The sequence below is a fragment of the Pteropus medius genome, unplaced genomic scaffold (genome assembly GCF_902729225.1).
Source record: "Pteropus medius unplaced genomic scaffold, Ma_sr-lr_union100, whole genome shotgun sequence".
Classification (NCBI taxonomy): domain Eukaryota; kingdom Metazoa; phylum Chordata; class Mammalia; order Chiroptera; family Pteropodidae; genus Pteropus; species Pteropus medius.
In genome coordinates, this window is record NW_024349222.1 from 4215624 (window position 1) to 4226134 (window position 10511).

General features: G+C 34.9%; 1 protein-coding gene and 1 long non-coding RNA gene across 3 annotated transcripts in view; both read right to left on the reverse strand.

Moving 5' to 3' along the window:
• Nucleotides 1-10511, reverse strand: part of TEK (TEK receptor tyrosine kinase) — a 96002-nt gene that overhangs the window by 67415 nt on the left and 18076 nt on the right. The window lies entirely within an intron of this gene.
• The window catches only part of LOC120617100 (uncharacterized), a 23543-nt gene continuing 14126 nt past the window's right edge, over nucleotides 1095-10511 (reverse strand). The window contains exon 3 of the long non-coding RNA XR_005656770.1: nucleotides 1095-3061. This is a non-coding gene — a long non-coding RNA (uncharacterized LOC120617100). The remainder of the gene's footprint in view (nucleotides 3062-10511) is intronic.

The window sequence follows — 10511 nt, forward strand, 5'->3', positions numbered from 1 at the left end:
AATGCCCTTTCCTATGTATATTTACCTGTTCAAGTCACCCTCTTCCAAGACTCATCTTAAATCTCAGTGGGAATGGGAATGTGTATTCCATTACTTTGCACAATTCAAAAAATAAAGTTCAAATTTGCCAACCAGCATAACTGAAAATTCAAATTTACTACACGTGTTTTTGAGAGAAAGAAAACAAAGGACTAAGATACACCAAAGGTGAGGGCATATTTAAGTAACAATATCATGAAATGGAAATATATCCTCTTAATACTAAAGTCTGAATCTCAGAGTTAAATTGTCATCTGACTAGCACTTTTGGTGTAGCCTCTTCCAACTTCCCACTAAAATAAAAAATAAAAAAAAAACAATGAATTTCAACTACAGTGCTAAGCAAGACTGTCAATCAGCCTACTGTTAGCATCTAGTAACCACAAAGACCAATGGAATTAAAGTTAAAAAATGGATTTTCTTTATTACAATATTTTAATGTCAAAAATCCTTCTTAAAATTAAAAATATGTACTGTTAAAAGAAACTTGGATCTCAAATTCCATATTAAGGTAGCAAAGACTTAGAAAGCTGAAGGCAGGATGAAAGAAAGTTAATGCGTGCTGAGTTCTTCACTCGTACACAGATGTTCAAAATATGGTTTCACTATTTATTATGATTAATGGAAAAGTATAAGTTAAAAGAGTGGTTTTGAAAAACATAAAGGTAACCTTTATTTATTTTAAAATAAAAAAACAGTGTATATATATATAAATATATATATGTACGTATGTATATATACACATATATATATCGAAAATGACTAGAGAAGATAAATGTAAAAATATAAGTCGAGTGAGAAAAAAACAGGAAAAAATAAAAAACTAGAAGCAAACAGCAGGGAAATTTTTTAAAAAAATCAAAGCATAAAATAGTACATCAGAAGTTAAGATTAAAAACATTTATTATTAAAGATAAATGTTTAAAATCGCCTATAGAATGACAAATATTCTGGGAAAATTAAACCTTCCAATTGATGCTTATGGGAGACTCACTTAAAACAAAATCACAAAATTTGAAAAACAAAAAGATGGGCAAAGAGTTTATCAAGCAGTAAAAATGAAAAAAGAATGAGAAAAGAAAACAAAAATGATAATATTAGTTTCAGACAAAGTAGAATTCAAGACAGAAGGCACAAAATGGAACAAAGTCTATTATATTATGTTGACAGAAAATAAAGTCCACAATGAAAGAATAGTGGTTATGCATCATTGTGCTCCAAACCATATAGAATCAAATACATAAAAACTGGTAAAAGCAAAGAGACTGGGAGGAAAGCACAATATTCTGGGAGATAGCATTGCACCTCTCTCAAATTTTGACTGATGAAGTAGACTAAAGATCAAACATACAATTTATAATAATAACAATATATATGTATCTTTTAGGTATATGTAACTTTATACTTTAAAACAGAGAATTCTTTTTTCCCTCCAATCATTCCTACAGTACTTACTAAAATTGAGTACACCCAATGGAGACAATGTTCTAAAGACCAGTGGGTAAGGTAAAAATTGTTTATAAACAAAACTACTTTTAACAATCCTTTAAATCACCCATAAAGAATAATGTGGAATTCCATCATTTATCCACAAATGTCACAGGCTAGGTTTTCCTCTACCACTGGAACAGATCACCGTTGCTTTGGGTGAGAACCAGATAAAGTACAGTAGTCCATCCCTATTATCTGCAGTTTCACTTTCTGTATTTTCAGTTACCTGTGGTCGACAATGGTCTGAAAATATTAAATGGAAAATTCCAGAAATAAACAATTTATAAGTTTTCAGTTGCACACCACTCTGAGTAGTATGATGCAATCTCACACTTTTCCACTGCATCCCATCCAGGACATGAACCATCCCTCGTCCAGCACCTCCACACTGCATGTGCTCTCTGCCCATCAGTCGCTTAGTAGCCATCTCCATCATCAGATCAACCGTTGTGGAATCGCAGTGCTTGCGTTCAAGTAACCCTTATTTTACTTAATGATGGCCCTAAAGTGCAAGTCGGATATGCCAAAGAGAAGCCGTAAAGGACTTCCTTTAAGTAAAACTTATGTTATCTATAGGAAAAAACAAAGTACATAGTCGGCCCTCCATAGCTATGGATTCTGCATCCATGTATTCCACCAACCGCGTATTAAAAAAAAAAAATTCCAGAAAGTTGATCTGTAAACAGTACACAACTATTTGCACAGTAGTTATATTTTAGTAGGTATTGTAAGTAGAGATGATTTAAAGTACATGAGAGGATGTGTGTAGGGTATATGCAAACAGTATGCCATTTTATGTAAGAGACTTGCACATTCAAAGATTTTGGCATCTGCGGGGGGTCCTAGAACCAATCCCTCAGTAGATACTGAGGGATGAGTGTCTAGGGTTTGGTACTATCTTGAAACTAGCAGTTTCAAGCATCTCCTGGGGGGCTTGGAATGTATCCCCCACAGATAAGGGGAGACTACTGTAGTTGCCTGGTGTTCAGGAATCAAGCAGCACAAAAAGTATGTAACTTCAAACATGGTTGTCGCAAATGGAGCACGAGAAGCCACGGAACCAGGGACCAAGCTCAGTCTAGAGCATATGCCCATGCAGTGGAAGGGCAAGTGAAATCACCTGCACTGTTTTATATTTGTATATCTTTTAGACTAAGCATATGTAGTTGAATTTGCCTATCTTAAATAAGTTTGGTGAGGCTCAGAGGTGATATTCAAAATATTTAACAACCTGGGCCAACTAAATTAAAATGGACACTGACTTGAGCACCAGAAAATGTTCTGAAAGACCCTGATAGGGCCAAACCTTTGTTGCTGAATTATTGGGAACTCTAGAAGTCTTAAGGGCGGGATCTAGGCAGCTAAGGTAGAAGAACAGGAGAACTTAGGAGACCCAAGTAGCCGGTATTTACCAAAACAGCACAGAATTATTTTACTCTTTTAACAATCAATACAGATGAACCAATACAAATCAGTGGAATATCAGCCTTGCTATAACTCATACTATCCTACACATACACACACACATACACTCTCAACTCAGTGAAGTCCAACAAAGGGAAATTGCCCATGCAATAATCCCAAATTACAACAAAACAATCCAAACACAATAAAGCAAGTCTAACAATATGTTATTGAATAAACAAAAAAGAAAACCAACCCCTTAAAATCATAAAGCAGTCTTCCAATTATTAATTTGCAAAAAAGATCATAACTAAAAAGACAAGATTTCTAGAAAATAAAAGATAAGAACTCTACTTTCAAAACTGCTATAATGATTCCAAAACTGCTTTCAGAGACACATTTACAGCTTTAAATACTTGGCTTATTAATGAATATAAATAAACCAAGAACTCTACTCAAGAAATATTTGTAAAAGACCCAGGAAAGTTTATGGGAGAGGAAGAAAAAAGTAAAGCTAAGTAAAGATATTAATAAACTCAAAAATAGAAAAATGAGAATTTCAAGAATGTTCTTAGAGTGGGTAGAATTCACAATAGCAAGCTTCTGAAATCTATTTAGAAACTAAAATTGAGAGTAAAACAAGAGATAAATTCACTCTTGTGGAAAAGTCACTTTAAATCATAAGAAAATCCCGAGCATAATTCTCAGTTAATAGATTTGAAAATATACAAAAATTATTTTATTAGGAAATATTAAATTCCTGAAATTAAACTCAAATAGTACAAAGCCTGAATGATATTATAAAAATTCACAGGGCAAGTTGGTTTTGATGATGAGTTTATGTAGTAAGAACTATGTATTAAGAACTTATGTTTATGTAATAAGAACTTTTTTAAAATAAGAACTTCTATTTATTGTAGAATTTCTCAATATAATTGTTGTGATTCTATGATTTTCAAATATTTACATAAGTTAATATCCTTCGTTACATTATGACACTGCCCAGAAAAAGTTTACAACTGTTTTCCAAACATTAAAAAAAAAAGGAAAAAGTAACAGTAATCTTCCAAAGGTAAATATTACCATAAACCCTACATCAGAGTCCCCAACCCCTAGACGGAGGACCAATACTGGTCCATGACCTGTTAGGAACAGGGCCTCGTAGGAGGAGGTGAGCGGCAGGCAAGTCAGCGAAGCTTTATCTGTATTTACAGCTGCTCCTCAGCGCTAGCATCACCCCCTCAGCTCTACCTCAGATTATCAGCCTAATGTCCCTGATGCCAGAAAGGTTGGGGACCATTGCCCTCCATGGAATGATATATATAATCCTTATATATTGTTAGAGAAGTAGCATGATGACAAAGCAGTTGGAAAGATTACATTCTGACTTCTGGTATATACTTATGTACCCAATTATAATATGCCAATGGGAAATGCTTATATAAGTAATTGTTATTCTTACCTACACACTTCCTGGCATTTACAGCTTTAATTAGGATGTACTTATTTTTAAGCATTTATTTATTTGCCAAGCATTTATAAGGAAACTCTTCTCTGTGGGTTCTATGAGATGATAAATAAATACAACAGAATCTCTACCATTTGGTGATTATAGCTAAGTAAAGCAGATGGGGTATATCCAAAATTATTTATAATACAAGATATACTGTGAAAAGTGTCATAAACAAGAAATAAATGCAGTGGTATGAAATTTCAATGTAGCAATTACTTTCAGCCAAGAGAATCAAAGAAAGCTTTTTCAAAGAGGCAGAATTTGAGCTGAACTTAAAAATGAACTTTGAAATTTATCAAATGTTTTTAGAATTTTAATTGAGGTTAACATAGTGTGTTTCTCCTTTAGACCAATTAACATATTAATAACTTCTTATTAGTAAGTCATTCTTATATTCCTGTAAGAAAAAAATGCTTTTTTAAAAAAAAAATATTATGTTGGATTCGATTTACATTTATGTTATTTTATACTTTTGCATACTTATTCCTGTATATTTCAGGTGACTGGTGGATGGTTTTCTTTCTGTGTACCATCTTTATCAAGTTTTATTATCAGGTTAATATAAAATGAATCATATAAGCTTTCTATTTTTTTCCATATACTAGAAGAATTTACCAAGAGAATCTTCAGTCTCTTGCAAAATATAAGAGGATTACCTGGTAAAACTATACTGTTTTGGATCCATTTTTTAAATGAATCTTTAAATTAAATTATCGGGATGACATTGGTTAATAAAATTATATAGGTTTCAAGAATTAAATAATACGTCATATGTATATTGCAGTATGTGGCCAGCACCCAAAGTTAAATTTCCTTCTGTCACCTTATATTTGATCCACTTTACCCTTATCTACTTCCCCACCTCCAGTAACCTTTCCCTCCAGTAACCACTAAACTGTGATCCATTTTTTTAAGGTAACTGAAAATTGATGGTATTTTCAGTTTCCTCCATGGCTTAAGATTTTAGAATTTATTTGCATAGAACTTTACATAGTTTTCTTGCCCCTTACAGTTTTTAATAGGCTTCTTTTCTGTTTCTATATCATTGTTCTTTCTCTAATTTTTTAACTGAATCTTTTTAAAATCTCTTGGTTATTTACTTATTTTCACCAGAAGGACTGGTCCTCAAGATGACTAAAACTGGGAGGCACAAAGGCCAGCAGGAAAGGACATACAAATTGGCTGGAATAAAGACATTGGAGGTAGAAAAAAAAAGGTAAGATTTTTATTAAATGAAATACTTCTTTAATAGCAGTAAGCAGAGAAAGAAAAGACTGGGTCCTTTATAAGAAATATTGTTTGTCTTAGTAATATAATAATGCTTTTTAAAGTACCATTTTATTATCCCCACTTAAATGAGTGTATCTTAATAAGCAAGCACATTTATCAAACTAAATGTCTTCAAATATAAGTGATGTGGCTAAGACTTATATTTATGCAGATGAAAGTACACTGAAAATTGAGAAATGTGTGTGTGTGCTAACCATGTATGAGGCTGAGAAAGCTGGTTGTAAGCATTTTGTTTAATTTCCTCTTGCTCACCCTGAATCAACAGGGAGCAATACTTGTCCCATCTTTATCCTCCAAGGGTATTTTGATAATAGTTGAGGAAATATACAAATTACTTTGAATCTTCATAAATGGGTGGTTAACAAGAAAACTGCAAAGCTTTCTTTTAAAATATATTTGAAGACATACCTTTCCTGGCTAATATTTATAAATTTGATCTTCACCACAATATTTATCACACACTTCAATTTTAGTGTTTCTAATCTAATTGACATTCAGGTTGTTAAAGAGCTCGAGCCTCAGTCTGAAACATCTCAAGGCAGCATCGTAATTCCTCTCTGCAGTGTAGGTGACTGGAAATGTCAAACATTGATTGGATTGTCTCCATACTGAAATAAGTAGAGCCATTTTATAAGGAAGCCTCCCTTATTATGTCGTTGGCCCTCCCCTCTTCTATTACCAAGCACAAGTACAATGAGATCTCTTTCTTGGGATTCCATTCAAAACAGCTGAAGCTTTCACACTCCAGGTCACCTCTCACAGTTTCTTTATTTCTTGATGCCTTAAGGAAGGCCATTTCCTCCTGGCCCTGCTGAGAAATCTAGTCAAGTGGTAGCGTCTCTGCTCTCACGCAGTAAACCCAATCTAACAGTTTCCCTGCTCAAGCTTTCAAATCACTTTCTTAATACTTTGTCAACCACTTCTAGCATCTCTAACTTTCACATCATGTCAAAGCTTCAAGGAGCCATCCCAGCAGCATATTAGGGCCAATTCCAAGGGTTCTTGCCAAGACATTAAACCATGAGTCACAGAAGAGTGCTGCCTAAAGAACATTTTTTAAAAAATGAAAAGCTACCAATTCTCTTAAGCTAGTATAATCCTGTTACCTAACCTCAAATAAATATCTGAAAAAACAAAGTTATTACTCCTTATCTTACTAATGAAAAAACAAAATCCTAAATAAAATATTAGCAAATCAGTTCGATAGTTTATTAAATGATTCCTCTTGTATAGATACTATGGGTTTATCCCCAGAAGTCAAGAAAGATTTAGTATATGACAACTGTATTAATACATCACCCGATACTTAATAGTGCAACATGAAATGTGGAGGACCTATGTGAAAATATCTATGAAATTCTTCCAAAAGATAAAAAAGACTTAAAGACATGGAGAGATGTTTTCTGTTTTAAGTGGAAAGTTAGAACGTTGGAAAGATAACTCTTCCTAAATTAATTGATAAATTTAACATAATCCCAACAGGTGACACAAAAGAAAAAAAAGGCCAAGCAATACGACAGGAGTTGAAGGACTTTAAGAAACAGATGTGTCTAATACTTGATGTGAAGTTGTTTGCATTGCCTCAGTATAAATCTCATCTTCTTCTCAACTCATCTGTTAAGTGAGTTATACTCACAAAAAAATCTGTTATGTCTGTGTTTATGATAGTTCCTATCATGTACCTGTGGGTCTGTCTGTGTGCAGAGAATGTTGCCATTCTTATTTTTAATTGATGTGAAAGGCTGGGCTGAACATCTAGGCTGACATCAAGTTGAACAGAGACCACACAGGCAGGAGTGAGCAAGGAAGGGAGTGTCTGAATTAAATTAAATCAGATCCTCAGACTGTGCTCAGCGTAGGACGTAACCATGAGAATGCAAGTACCCTGGGAATTCACAGGGAAATCTGGAGGAGGGCATTTGAATTCCATGGGGAGGGATACAAAATTCAATCTTATCTGGAAAATGTTAACAGTGGCTATCTCTGGATGGTGGTATTGTATACACAGAAAGATAAACATTAAAAATAGTTGAATTCTTGGGAAGGAAAGCAAGTGGCTTGTGCTGTGCACACTAAGCCCTAGGTTTATAGTAGCGACTTTCATCGTGGTGACGTGTCTGAACATCTGCACCTCCAGGTGCCCTTCACAGAGCTGTGCCTATCTCAGAATAGATCACATTGCAGTGGAAGGCCAGGAAGCTTAGCACAGCTGAGCAGCAGAGTGATGCAGCGTGTAGTCAGAGGCTAGAGAATCAAGCCATCCTGTTCTGTATCCCAGGTCTGCCACACATTACTCCTGTAATCAGACATTTAACTGAGGATGGATAAATGTATAGATCTACATTCATATGAAAAAATCTTTTGTATATTTTATGAATGATTTTTTGTATATTTTATGAATGATTTGTTAAGAGTGTGGCAAAAAGTAGAATAGTTAATAAACGGTGATGGTGATGATTATGATTCCCTAAAGTTGTGAGACCCATGAAGAGAAAATGAGGTTTCAGTCTCCTGCAAAATCATCATAACTAGACACTCCTGAAGTGTAATCTTGCCTGCAGAGCCTATCATGGGAAAAGCTAACATTTTTAGTAGCATTTTTATCTTATATCCATCCATAGAAAATGAGATCCAGAGAGTGAGCTAGTGAATACTACCCAGCACAATAATGGTGCAAGAGGACAAGGATCTCTTTAAAATTTTATTTCTCTGGACATGGTTCCACAGTGTAGCAGTTAGCACATCTGCTTTACAGGCAGAAGGTCCTGGGTTTGCACTCCAGTGGAGCCAAGGTCCATGGTCTATGGCCATGCCACCCTGAACATGCCTGATGTCTGATCTCGGGAGCTAAGCAGGGTCAGGCCTGGTTAGTACTTGGGTAGGAGACCACCTAGGAAGACCAGGTGCTATAATAAATAATAATAATAATAAATAAATAGGCATAAATAATAATAAATAAATAGAATAAAATTTTATTTCTCACCTTTTTTGTCTCTTTCTTTCCAGTTAGTAAAAGCCCAGAGAAGCAATACAAATACAGGTAAGAAATGAGCTGGGTCAGCATATATGTTTCTAAAAACTCAGAAGTGTATTACTTCTAAGTCCTGGGCTGCATGGCTAAAGCTTCCATTCTTTTATTCTGTTAGATCTTCAAATGGATTTGACTTCTAGGAGGGGCCACAAAGTTTTAACTTGCGGTTTATCTAATGGTGGAATCTGACTCCAGCTATAAGCTCCACTTTATAGTCTAAGGTCACAAGCGGAAAACAAGTTATCGTGTGCTCTACAAACTTAAGTCCAAAATCCTTGGACTCAGAATTTTAAAACATGACTAATCAGCAGAGCCCTAGATTTCAAATAGAATTTTTGATATTCTTAATTTTGGCTCCTAAAGGAGTTAAAAACTAGGTTAAATTGATTTTAGTTCTTAATGCAGAATGTACTCAAAGAAAGCCACATTTTGCTCTTTTCTGTGTGCTTAAAATTAAAACCTGATTGCTGAGGTCTGTGTGATTAAATTCAAAATGTTAATGTTTCAAAGGGAATTCAAAGAATTCAAAGAAACAACTGCACACATTCAGTGATTCTCAAGCACCTATAGAACTTCAGGTTGGTAGGCAGTAAATCTCACAGTGTAATTGAGTTGATATTAACTCTTGATTCGAGTCTATACAATTACTAATATCAATGCAAAAATTGTTCATCCACCCCAAAGTCTGCTTTCTAGCAAACAAGCTGTATTATAACACTGACAAAAATTAATGTCATAAAATTTATACCTTAAAGTGTACTCCCTTTACTCACTAGAACTGTCGCTCAAGCCTTCAGTCAGTACCTTACCAACCTTTACATACAGGTGTGATTATCTAGTTTCCAGTCCACAGTAAAGGAAAGAAACAAATCAGCTTTCCATGCCTCATATTTTAGTTTCAAAACCTGTACTTCTAATCACTATTGACTTAGCCAATACCTCATACGGAGCACCCATCCTACAACTTACGTCAGCAGTTCCCCGATGTGCTTTCGTTTAAGCAAAGCCATCCTTTTACGAAATGAAATATTATATAGAAGAAAATGGGTTAACTAAATAAAAATATAGTTACTCTGGCTGAAGTAAGGGTGAAGTAGGGACTCAGGGCTCAGAAATCGACAGGCGGAAACCTCGAGACCAGCTGTGGCAGGGACACACAGGTGTCTCCTTGGAACCCTATATTTTTGCATACTTCTAAGCAAGTATGAAAGCCACTGGAAGATTAGTAGAATGATCAGGCATACTGATCAATTAGTAATTAGTTTGGAGACAAATACTAAAGGGCAACAATAAGCTGAGGCACTGGCTCTCAGGTTTGGACATGTCACATGGCCACTGTAGTAGCAAAGGAGGCCATGGTGGAGCATTACCACAGGTGGGGTTGGCTGGGGCCCTCACCCAACTCAAACTCAGTCGACTGTGGCTCCTAAGGTTTGTAGGGAAAATGGTGAAGTGAGGAGCAAAACACAGAGCCAGAAGTATGCGACATTTTGAAAAATGCACTTTGATAGCAGCAGGCATTCCTGGACATTCCCAACTATCTATCTCACAACCCTAAAAACAAGCCATGTCTCTTCTTTATTAACAAGTAAGTATAGTGTATATTCTAAGAAATATTAACAAATAACGTATATATGACATTCTAACCCCATTTCTGATATTAACAAATAACGTTTATTAGCATTCTAACTCCATTTCTGATATTTACCCTCTTCCCTCAGACTTCCCTAAATCCTCATTATA